Raw genomic sequence first — 12,402 nt, forward strand, 5'->3', positions numbered from 1 at the left:
TTTGTGGGAGACAAACGGTTAAGGTTAAGTTATACTTTCTCTGCAGATGTGAGTCAGGCTCATTTTTAGTGGGGGAGTGACCAGAGGAGACCTACAGAGACACGAGGAGAACATGCAAACTCCACACAGAGAGGCCCCGTCCAGCTGGGAATCGAACCCGGGACCTTCTTGCTGCACACTCACAACAACTTTAGGGCTGTTTTCTCCAAATGAGGTTTTTATTCCACTCTTTAACAACATCTGCGCTTCAGTCGCTCCTACAGACTCCACACTTTACAGGCTCAGACTTAAAGGAATAGGCCACCGTTTTTACATACTAAAATATGTTCTTACCTCACTTTAGTCGAGTTAATATATACCCGTCTGGTCTTTGTCCGCGCGCTCTGTCACGCAAACGGAGCACATACGCAGCCTCTCCCACATGTCACATAGCTCCGAAAAAGCTCACGATAGAAGCTACCAAGCTCTTCCACGTGTTCCCTATTTAAATAAAGTTACGTGAAGTGTTTTCATGCGAAGTATATTTACACAGAAATGTAGCATGTCGATTTTATAAGCAAATAAAAAGGGGGACTATATTGTGAGGCGTAATGATACGAGGAGTAAAACGTCCGCGCAGTAACTCCTAAAGGTTATTGACGGAAGTGAGCGGGGGAAGTCTTTAGGAGTTACTACGCGGACGCTGTGCTCCTCGTATCATTACGCCTCACAATATAGTCCCCCTTTTTATTTGCTTATAAAATCGACATGTTACATTTCTGTGTAAATATACTTCGCATGAAAACACTTCACGTAACTTTATTTAAATAGGGAACACGTGGAAGAGCTCGGTAGCTTCTATCGTGAGCTTTTTTGGAGCTATATGACATGTGGGAGAGGCTGCGTATGTGTGAGCGCACGGACAAAGACCAGACGGGGATATATTAACACGTCTAAAGTGAGGTAAGAACATATCTTAGTATGTAAAAACGGTGGCCTATTCCTTTAAAGGTGCATTATGTAACTTTATACTTAAAAATATATAGTTTAGTTTAGTTTATTTGTTTACTCGAGCAGTTAATCTGTTTTAAAGGAATTGGCCGAAGCAAAAGGCTCATAAACGCCCGACCCCAAAATACAAACACAGTGTTACAAATGATTATGCAAATTGTCTTTCAGTGTCAAAAAGGACGTTCCACATTATTAAGCAGATCAACATTTTCAAGCAATAAGGGACAGAAAAAGGATCTCTGCTGATGAAAAGTGTGAAACAGTTTAATGTCTTGGTCTCGGTCTGAAAACCTTCGATATTTCATGAAAGATGAAGCGTAATCATCAAACTGATAAGAGATTTGTGGATGATTCAGACAGCTAAAGGCACAATGAGGACGGTTTCTGCCAGACAAACACATCAGATTAAGAGAACAGATGCTACAAAGCAGCAAACAGGTATTTGAAGCTGCTGGTGCCTCTTTTTTTTTTTTTATTGAAATAGCTTTTGATTTCAGTAAATATGACCTAATGCTACAAATACAACAAATGACCATTTTCAGTTCATTACAAGCTTTAAGGTGTGGTGAAACGATGAGTTGCATAATCATTTGGAACAGCAGATTTTGAGTTTTTCACTATATCTATTCTTGAAACAAATACTGTTTTCACTGGGAGGTTTTTTCAATCACATTCAACTGATCCTCTAACAGTTGAAGACTTGAAAATTATGCTGACGCTCATTTGAGCCGACAGTTTAGAAAATCAGAGAATTCGAGAATCGTTTGCATAATAGTTTGGAACACGGTGTGTGTATGTGTATATGTATATATGTATGTGTATATTGTGTGTATTTGACTTCTCAGTGACCCAGTGGCCGTATTGAGAGGTCAGTTCGACACCTTTACTTTTCCTCCCAGTGGCCTCCGGTGTTTCTGGATGGAATTTATGCGTTACCATGGAGACAGTTCCATCAGAAAGCCAACCAGAAACCCCAAACAATGGACTCTATGCACAGTGACCCCACGTGATTCCGCCTGGACAGTAAACCAGACGCTGTCCTTCCTGTCCGCTCTCTCTTCCCATTAAAAACGAGCAGGTCCCACAGAAATGAAGCGATAGCTCAAGATCTGGTAAAGGACAGCGAGTAAAAGTTAAGATGTGACGGAGCAGGTTTTAAATATTACATGAGACGCAACGACTTCACTGGAGGAAACTCCGTGTTCATAACGGTGGATGTTTTCGTCTTGAAGCTAACGCGGCTAACGTGGCTAACACAAAATAAAACTAGCGCAAAGTTTTGAACGAGCCTGCGCAAAAAAGAATCGTCCTGTTAGTAGTTTAAATAATATTTACTTGTTACATGTCATTTTTCAACACTAGCCTTTAGCTCTAAGATAAAGCTCCGCCCCTCACGACCGCTGGCGTTTCCTTTAGGGCTGGATTCACAGTGAACATGATTCAAGTTTCAAGTTTCAAGTTTAATGGTTTTGTTTAGCCCGATATCACAACAGAAGTGGCCTCACAGCTGCACCAAACATCAAGGCAATAAAACAGAGCAATAAATATGACAATTAAAAGTTCAGGTGAATCCAGGCAAATATAATGTCCAATAGGAGGCAGCGACGAGCGGCGTGGGCGTCCCCCGTCCTTAGACTCTCCAGCACGGCAAGGAAAAACTCAAAAACCCGGCAGGAGAAAAGAGAAACCTTGGGGAGAACCACAGAAGGAGAGATCCACTCCCATGGACGGACAGGCTATAGAGACCCAGGGCCGAAGGATCCCTCACCAGACGGGCCAAGATCACAGACCGTCCAGTCCTCAGATTCCAGAAGGCAGGTTCCTCCGGGGGAGTAAGACAGGAGACACCATGTGAATAGTGATGAACAGACTACAGATAAATTAAGTATCATATACATGATGTTTGTAACACGTTTCTGTGACTCCATCAGTCACTCGTCGTTAACCAGATCCTGAGCTTCTCTATATTTGTGTGGGACCTGCTAATTGTGAACGTAAACGATCAGCAACAGGAAGTCCAGCGTCTCACTGTCCAGGAAGACGTCACGTGGGGAAACTGTCCCCTAGTGCCCCCTAGAGGCCACTGACTGCTCAACACAGCCGCTGGGTCACTTAAAAGTCAAGTACGGGCAAATATAAACATAAAAAGTTGCGTAATGCACCTTTAAAAACAAACTGAAGGTTTTTTTTCATTTATCATTGAAAATATAAGTGGTAACTGGTCTCTCTTTGTAAAGCACTTCCTCACCTACACTGGGCTCAAAGCTCTTATATCAGTAAGTTTTATACATTTGAAGCAAACGCCTTTTTCTGATGTGAAACACGAGACAGAACATTTGACCCTGTTCACCTGCCGCCTTAAACCACCCTGATAAAGCAGGTCCATAATGTCTTTCACTCCATCGGCCGCCGCGTTGTGGGCGTGGCCTGAGTCGACACTGAAGTCTGGTATTTATTTCCGAGCCCTCTGTCAGCAGATGTAACTCTGCCCGCGGCTCAGACGGATCTGTAAAGTTTATTTGTTCAAGTGGAATAAAGTTGTTTTGTAAAAAAAAGAAAGAGGAGTCGCTTCTTCATTCGGGTGATTTGGAAACACACAGACGAAGAGACTTTAACGGCGTCTCCATTAAAGGATCGTGCCCAAAGTGAAGGCCTTAAAAGTGGCTAGAACATCCAGAACATGTGGATCCGGTTCTGATCCGGTTTCCTGGACTTCCCGCTCTTTGGCTCGTGGGAAGTCGGGGCTGATTCCTCGGCGGCCGTCGTCGGAGAAACCAAACATTTATGTGGATGTTGATTCGGGGGCGAGTTCTGGGTCTTATATAAAAGCGTGAGCTCATCAGATCAGGCCGGGCCACATTCCTTCACTGCAGCATCAGCACAGCTTTAACCTCTTAACTCCCGCCTGAACCGAGAGCGTTTTCTCCAGTTCAGCTTTACCCAAATCCTGTCGGCCAGTGTGACGCCGAAGATCTACATAACTCATCTGAATGGATCTTTTTTCTCACGTCATCAGATTTTTTTTCCCATCATTTTTTTTGGGGGGGTTTCAACTCATTTTTGTAACTTTTTTGTAATGTTTTTTCTTCATTTTTGTGACATTTTTGGTCATTTTTTTTGTACATTTTTTGTGAAATTTTTATCACATTTTTGTCAATTTTTTGTAATTTTTTTGTTGTCTTTTTTGATCAATTTTTTGTCATTTTTTTGTCACGTTTTTTGTCAATTTTTTGTGACATTTTTGGCACTTTTTCCATCATTTTTTGTCATTTTTTGGTCAAATTTGAGTAATTTCTTTGTCAAATTTTTATCACATTTGTCATTTTTTTCGTATGTTTTTATCACATTTTTGTCACATTTTTTTCATTTTTTTTTCATTTTTTCGTCATTTTTTTAATCACATTTTTGTCACTTTTTCATCAATTTTTTGTCACTTTTTTGCCAAAGTTTTCTCACTTTTTTGTCACATTTCCATCATTGTTTTCGTCTCAGTTTTGTTGCTATTTTCGCAGCTTTTTTCCAGAAGCTTTTGGATTGGGGTAAAGCCAAACTGGAGAAAATGTGCTCGGTTCAGGTGAGAGTTAACCTCTTACCACCCGCCCAGACCAAATGCATTCTTTTCACTTGCATTCACTTTTTATTTCCCTTTTGTGTTTTTGTCACTTTTTTATGACTTTTTTGCTGCTCTTTTGTCACTTTTTTCTGGATTTTTTTCTTTTTTCTGCTGGATTTTTTGCTTTTTTTTTGCTTGATTTTTGTCATTTTTTGCTGTTTTTTTGTCTTTTTTTTTTGCTGGATTTTTTCTGTTTTTGTTTTGTTTTTTTGCTGTATTTTTGTCACTTTGTTGTTGAGTTTTTGTCATTTTTGTCGCTTTTTTTGGTCACTTTTTTGCGTTTACATCATCATTTTCTTCTCGTTTTTTGCCTCTGTTTTGAAGAAGCTTTTAGATTGGGAGAATTTGGAGAAAACACGTTCAGGTGGGAGTTAAGAGGTTAACACTGGCTCTGTAACGCAGCTCCTCGGGGCGCCTGCGGGGGGCGCTGCGCCGACATATATACAGGAGATCCATGAAAACAATGTGATTAGGCAAGGCAGGTTTATTTGTGAAGCACAATCCATACATAAGGCAATCCAAAGTTTATAGTTACATATAAAATAATAACTACATGTTAACTGACTCCTTTGGGTTAGAGTTATTTTCTACAATTACGCAGAACCAAATCTCAAAGCTGACTGACTGGAGAGCCTATCAGGGGTCTTTACCTTTTTTATTTATGTATCTGACAGGGACATTACACAACACAGCAGGTTTACACAGTGGACAATGAGAATCTTACTGAGTCCGTTCACAATATAAAACACAGCACCGGCAAAAGGATCACCTCAAAAAACATTCAGAGGTAATGTTTACAGTATTTACACCTGCAATTACAATTATCTCCAGTTTAAAAAAAAGTTACCTTCATACATTCTTTCATTCATCCATCCATATTCTTCCATGTGTCCGTTGCCGGGTCGTGGGAGCTGTTGGAGCTGCACCAGCCCGTATGGCGCCCCCTGCAGGTGGTGGGTCCACAGAAGGACGGCCTCATGGTTCTAACCGGGCCTGTTGGTCTCTCATAAGGGGCTTCTGAACCGCTCTTTGTCTGACCCGTCACCTATAAGACCTGTTTGCCCTGGGAGTCTTGGGTGTTGCCTTTTTTAGGCGTGGCTGCAGCAGGTGGGTGATCGGGGGCCAGGGGTTCCGATACCGCACCAATCAGGACCAAGAACGAGCAGCCAACCAGAACCAAGCCTGAAACAAGTCCTCCAATCACAGGCCTGAGCTCTCACAGCCAGGTTTTCATGGAGGGAAAGGACAGTAGTAGTAGTAGTAGAAATGTATCGTCCCCATCAGTGTTAATTTCGTCGACTAAAATATTTAGTCTTAATTTTAGTCAAAGTGATATTTTTGTGACTAAAATTGGACTAAAACTAAATTAAAAGTTTCTCATGAGACTAAAACTGTGACTAAAATGTCCAGATATTTTATTCGACTAAAATAAGACTAAATAAAAATGAAAAGGAGAGACTAAAATCATCCAAACTTGTATTGAGCGTCTGAAAGAGCCTCAGATCATGTAAATCCTCTGCCAAATGATCAGCTCTGAGCTTTGTTCATGTGGAGCAGCTCCATGAAGCAGAGGAACAACATTAAATATGATTATAATGAAGATTATCAATGCAAAGTCCACTGAATTAGTCTTAGTTTTAGTCGACTAAAACTAGACTAAAATTGAAAAGGTTTTTTTGACTAAATCACGACTAAAATTAAATTAAATTTTAGTCAAAAGACTAAAACTAAATTAAAATATGTCGTCAAAATTATCACTGGTCCCCGTGGGGAAATTCATTTGCAGTGAGTGGAAATACACAAATCCAAACATTGGCAACATACAAAAAACAAACCACGGCCCGTCAACCTCAGTTTAAGTTATGTTAAACTCGTTATCTACCTGTTTGTGTTTAGGCCACACAAACAAAAATATACAAAAAGGAGGGAGCCTGGAGGGGCCGTAACACGCTGATACAGAGGTTATTGCACATGTTACTTCACAGTCTTGTTGTTCAGTCTGACAGCAGTGGGGATGAAGGACCTGAGGGTGTCTCAGTCTGCCACTGAAAGAGCTGCTCAGCTCCTCTACAGCCCCGTGCAGTGGGTGGAGGTGTTGTCCATGATGGAGGTGAGCTTGGCTAACGCCCTCCTGTCCCCCAGGGGGCAGCAGAGGACGGAGCCGGCCCTCCTAGTCTTGTCCCGCTCTGCAATGCGCTCTATGCACAGTGACCCCACGTGATCTCCGCTTGGACAGTAAACCAGGCGCTGTCCTTCCTGTCCGCTCTCTCTAAAAACTCGCAGGTCTCACAGAAATGAAGCGAAAGCTCAAGATTTGGTAAAAGACAGCGAGTAAAAGTTGGGTTAAAAACATTACATGAGACGAAACCTCCGTGTTCATAACGGGGGATGTTTTTGTCTTGAGGCTAACGCGGCTAACACAAACTAAAACTAGCTCAAGACTCGTCCTGTAAGTAGTTTAAAGGGGCTAGATGCAAGTTAGCCATTTTATACTCACTACTGCCACCTCAGGTCTTACGTGTAACTGCAGCTTCTATATTAAGCTCGTGCATGAGTGACAGTGCAGGATTTTAGAGGCAGGTCTGAGCTCATTCTACACATTAGGACATTTTTGAAACATGTAGGGGGAGGAAAATACTTCATTTTAGCATTTTTAAACTCCATATAGTCCCTTTAAAGTATGTTTAGTTGTTTCATTTACCTCTAATGTCAAGTCAGGGGTTCAGCTTTCTTTTCGGTTGATGAGATTGATAAAAATAAAGGCAAAATCAAGTAAAGAAAAACATATTTAAAACGCTGGATTACAAGAGTTCTGAGGCAGCCACGGTCAAACCCTTAATATAGGCAGGTCAAAGGTCACACGAAGAAGAAACAGAAACAGAGAAGAAGTGACTGGAGGACCAAGTCTGCAGAGTTTGTTGTTATTGAACTGAATTTGCTCTTTAAATCCTTCAGTACGAGTGTGTTTCGATGCTTCGGCCGTGACTCACAGACGTTGACTTTGCAGATTTATTCCGACCATAATAAAGATCAAAGTCTGCGTTTCCCGTCGAGGCTGAATCACCTCCGGGTCCGAGGCCAAACCCGGGACTGGACCTGGATCCGGAGCACATGTGTTTATAACGGAGTGAGTCAGGGGCGGACTGGCCATATGTCCTGTATTCTGGAAGAGCACAGAAGGGCCACTGGCTCGAGGGCCACCGGTCTGGGCCTCTCACTTTACTGTACCCTCACCCCCCGGGCGAAACTGAGCTCTGCCCAAATCTAAAAGCTTAACCTCTTAACTCCCGCCTGAACCGAGAGGAGCTTCTTCCTCACGTCATCACATTCTTTTCCCATCATTTTTTTGTTGGGTATTCAACTTTTTTGTCATTTTTTTGTCACTTTTTTCACATTTTTGTCATTTTTTCCTCCATTTTTTTTTATCAGATTATTGTCACATTTTTGTCAATTTTTTGGGTCATTTTTTGGTCAAATTTTTGTCTTTTTTTCATCCATTTTTCGTCACTTTTTTGTAAATGTTTTGTCACTTTTTTCACATTTTTGTTACTTTTTGGTCATTTTATGGTCATTCTATGGTCATTTTATGGTCATTTTATGGTCATTTTATGGTCATTTTTTGGTAATTTTTTGGTCATTTTATGGTCATTTTTTCGTCATTTTTTGTCAAATTTTTATCACATTTTTGTCAATTTTTCGTGACATTTTTGTCATTTTTATGTCATTTTTTGGTCAATTTTTTGTCTTTTTTTCATCAATTTCTCGTCACTTTTTTGTAAATGTTTTGTCACTTTTTTCATATTTTTGTCATTTTTTTGTCATTTTATGGTCATTTTTTTGTCATTTTATGGTCATTTTTTTGTCATTTTATGGTCATTTTTTTGTCATTTTATGGTCATTTTTTTGTCATTTTATGGTCATTTTTTGGTCCTTTTTTGGTCCTTTTTTTGGTCCTTTTTTGGTCATTTTATGGTCATTTTATGGTCATTTTATGGTCATTTTATGGTCATTTTATGGTCATTTTTTGGTCAAATTTCTGTCATTTTTTCGTCAATTTTTGTCAAGTTTTTATCACATTTTTGTCAATTTTCGTCAATTTTATGTGATATTTTTTGTATATTTTTCGTGACATTTTTGTGACATTTTTGTCATTTTTATGTCATTTTTTGGTCAAATTTTTGTCTTTTTTTCATCAATTTTTCGTCACTTTTTGGTAAATGTTTTGTCACTTTTTTGACAATTTTTCCAGTGTCATTTTTGTCACATTTTTGTCAATTTTTTCGTCAATTTTTTAATCACATTTTTGTCATTTTTAAGTCATTTTTTGGTCAAATTTTTGTCTTTTTTTCATCAATTTTTCGTCACTTTTTTGGTCATTTTTTGGTCATTTTTTGGTCATTTTATGGTCATTTTATGGTCATTTTATGGTCAAATTTCTGTCATTTTTTTGTCACTTTTTTGTAAATGTTTTGTCACTTTTTACACATTTTTGTCTTTTTTTTATCAGATTTTTGTCACATTTTTGTCATTTTTTTAATCAATTTTTTGTCACATTTTTGTCATTTTTTATCATTTTTTGGTCAATTTTTTGTCTTTTTTTCATACATTTTTCATCACTTTTTTGTCATTTTTTGGTCATTTTATGGTCATTTTTTTGGTCATTTTATGGTCATTTTTTTGGTCATTTTATGGTCATTTTATGGTCATTTTTTCGTCAAATTTCTGTCATTTTTTCGTCGATTTTTGTCAAATTTTTATCACATTTTTGTCAATTTTCATCATTTTTTTGTCTTTTTTTCATCAATGTTTCGTCACTTTTTTGTAAATGTTTTGTCACTTTTTTCACATTTTTGTCATTTTTTTGTCAAATTTCTGTCACTTTTTCGTCCATTTTTGTCAAATTTTTATCACATTTTCGTAAATTTTTCGTGACATTTTTGTCATTTTTCGTCACTTTTTTGCCACATTTCCATCATTGTTTTCATCTCAGTTTTGTTGCTATTTTCACAGCTTTTTTCCCAGAAGCTTTTGTATTGGGGTAAAGCCAAACTGGAGAAAATGAGCTCGGACAACGTGACAAAAAATTACCATCACTTTTCTAGATTTCACCTTTCAAATGAGATGTTACAGTGTTGCTCTCCAGTCAAGAAGCTTTTAGATTTGGGCAAAGCCGAACTGAAGAAAATGCTCTCGGTTAAGGCGGGGGGTCAGAGGTTTGGGCCAGGCTGTCCAGAGTCCAGGGCTGTTTTTCAGTCCCAGTCCGGCCCCTGGAGTGAGTCAGACCCGGCAGCAGAACCCGGGTCAGGTCCAGGCAGGGGGAGGAGGATTCTGTTATTCAAAGATCAGGGAGAGGTTTGTGGTCACATTTAAGGCCATTTTAACGTCCAAACACTGGGATTATTGTGGCACAAACACGAGAACTCGGACGATTCCAAAGTGAATAACAGGAAACGTCCATATTCAAAAGCAAATTGGACTCTACGGGAAACTTTTGAGCGAAAACATGCACACGCTCGGAGCCAGAACTGGAACTGAATGTGTTTCAGAGCTTTTCCCGACAAGCTTTAAGTGCAAAACATGGTTAACACGACTGACCTTTCGCAGAAGCCCCGCCCTCTTAGCGAATGTTAGCTCGCTCTGTCCAGAAGTGGAGTTTAAAACACATCGTAACGGGTGTTTTTGAGCCTCTGAATCAGGGGGGTCCAGACTTTTTGTCTCCGGGGGCCCGAATGAAAAAGTGCCTGTGGGTCAAACACGGCTATATTCTTTTATATTTGCATTTAATTCTATCTATGCAAATGCCATGCTATATGCTATTTTAGTTGAACAAAGTAAAGTATCTATAGTGCAAAATGTAAACAAGTTTTACAGTGACTTTACCTCATTCGTTCATTAACCCAAAGAAAATGCCACATTAGATCATTTTGAAAGTGTCAGTTCAGCATCAATTCTTTTATAAGTTAATGTTTGACATGAACCTTTGTTGACGTCAATGACCTTTGCTGAAAAAATGTGAAAGTTGATGCTACAACACTCTGTTTTAACCCCTTAACTCCCACCTGAACCGAGCACATTTTCTCCAGTTTGGCTTTACCCCAATCCAAAAGATTCTGGGAAAAAGCTGTGAAAATAGTGACAGAACTCAGACGAAAACAATGATGGAGATGTGACAAAAAAGTGAGAAAACTTAGACAAAAATGTAACAAAAATGTGACAAAAAACTAAAAAAAATGACAAAAAATGACAAAAAAACCGACAAAAAATTTGACAAAAAAATGCCCCAAAAAAGACAAAAAATTGACAAAAAAAAAGACAAAAAAATGACCAAAAATGTGACAAAAAATTACCAAAAAATACAAAAAAGCAACAAAAAAAGGCAAAAAATTGACACAAAAAAAAGCCCCAAAAAATGACAAAAAATGTGACCAAAATGTGACAAAAAAATGACCAAAAAAACGACAAAAAATTGACAAAAAAACACACAAAAAAATGACCAAAAATGTGACAAAAAAAGCCCCAAAAATGGAAAAAAATGACAAAAAATGTGACAAAAAATGCCCAAAAAAAGACAAAAAATTGACCAAAAAAACACAAAAAAATGACCAAAAATGTGACAAAAAAAGCCCCAAAAAATGGACAAGAAAATGACCAAAAATGTGACAAAAAAAGCCCCTAAAAATGAAAAAAAAAGGAGGAAAATGACACAAAAAAAAGACAAAAAAGTTACAAAATGAGTTGAAACCCCCCCAAAAAAGATGGAAAAAAATCTGATGACGTGAGGAAAAAGATCCATTTAGATGAGTTTTGTAGGTCTTAGCTTTCAAATGAGGCGTTACACTGGCCTACAGGATTTGGGTAAAGCTGAACTGGAGAAAACGCTCTCAGTTCAGGCGGGAGTTAAGAGGTTAAGCAGTAAAACAGTCTGACCTTTTGTAACTCCTCCATTAACTCAAAGCGACTCTCACATAATCAGAAACTTCAGCTCGGATTCAAAGTTGGAAAAAGTCACAAAGTCTGTTCTGTTTTCACTTCGAGTTTAATACGTTTCATGTTACACTTTATTGTTTTGTGACTCAGACCCGACTGAAACCATTTGGATCCGTTTGAGTGAAAACGTTTTCACTCCACACGGATTAAGAAAGTACAGTAACGACAGGAACAGGTTTAAACCGGGACAAACACAAAGTCCACAAAGATACACGGGAGAAACGTGCAATACTGAGGTGATCTCCAATGTCAGGAAATGAGGAAAAGATGAAGAAATAGGGCACAAATGAAGAAAGAAAAAAAAGGGGAAATAATGAAAAAATTGGGGGAAAATAGGAAAAAAATGGTAAAATAATTGGGAGAAGAAGTGGTAAAAATGAGGGGAAAAATGGGGGGAAATATTGTGGAAAAAAAGAAAAAAGAAAGAAAATATCAGTATCAAAACAAATGGGAATTAAAATATACATATATATGTAAAAAAATAAGGGAAACAGGGAAAAATGTGGGTATTTTTTGGGGGGAGAAGGGGCTTACACTGCAAAAAGTAGTTTAACCTCTTAACTCCCGCCTGAACCGAGAGGATCTTTTTCCTCACGTCATCAGATTTTTTTTCCATCATTTTTTTGTTGGGGATTTAACTCATTTTTGTAACTTTTTTGTCATTTTTTCGTCAATTTTTTATCACATTTTAGTCACATTTTTTGTCTTTTTTTTGGTCCTTTAAAGAAAAGAAAAAAAAAGTCAAATTTTTATCACATTTTTGTACTTTTTTTGTCATTTTTGTCATTTTTTGTCAGATTTTTTTCATTTTT

This window comes from Gobius niger, assembly GCF_951799975.1.
Source record: "Gobius niger genome assembly, chromosome: 19".
NCBI lineage: Eukaryota > Metazoa > Chordata > Actinopteri > Gobiiformes > Gobiidae > Gobius > Gobius niger.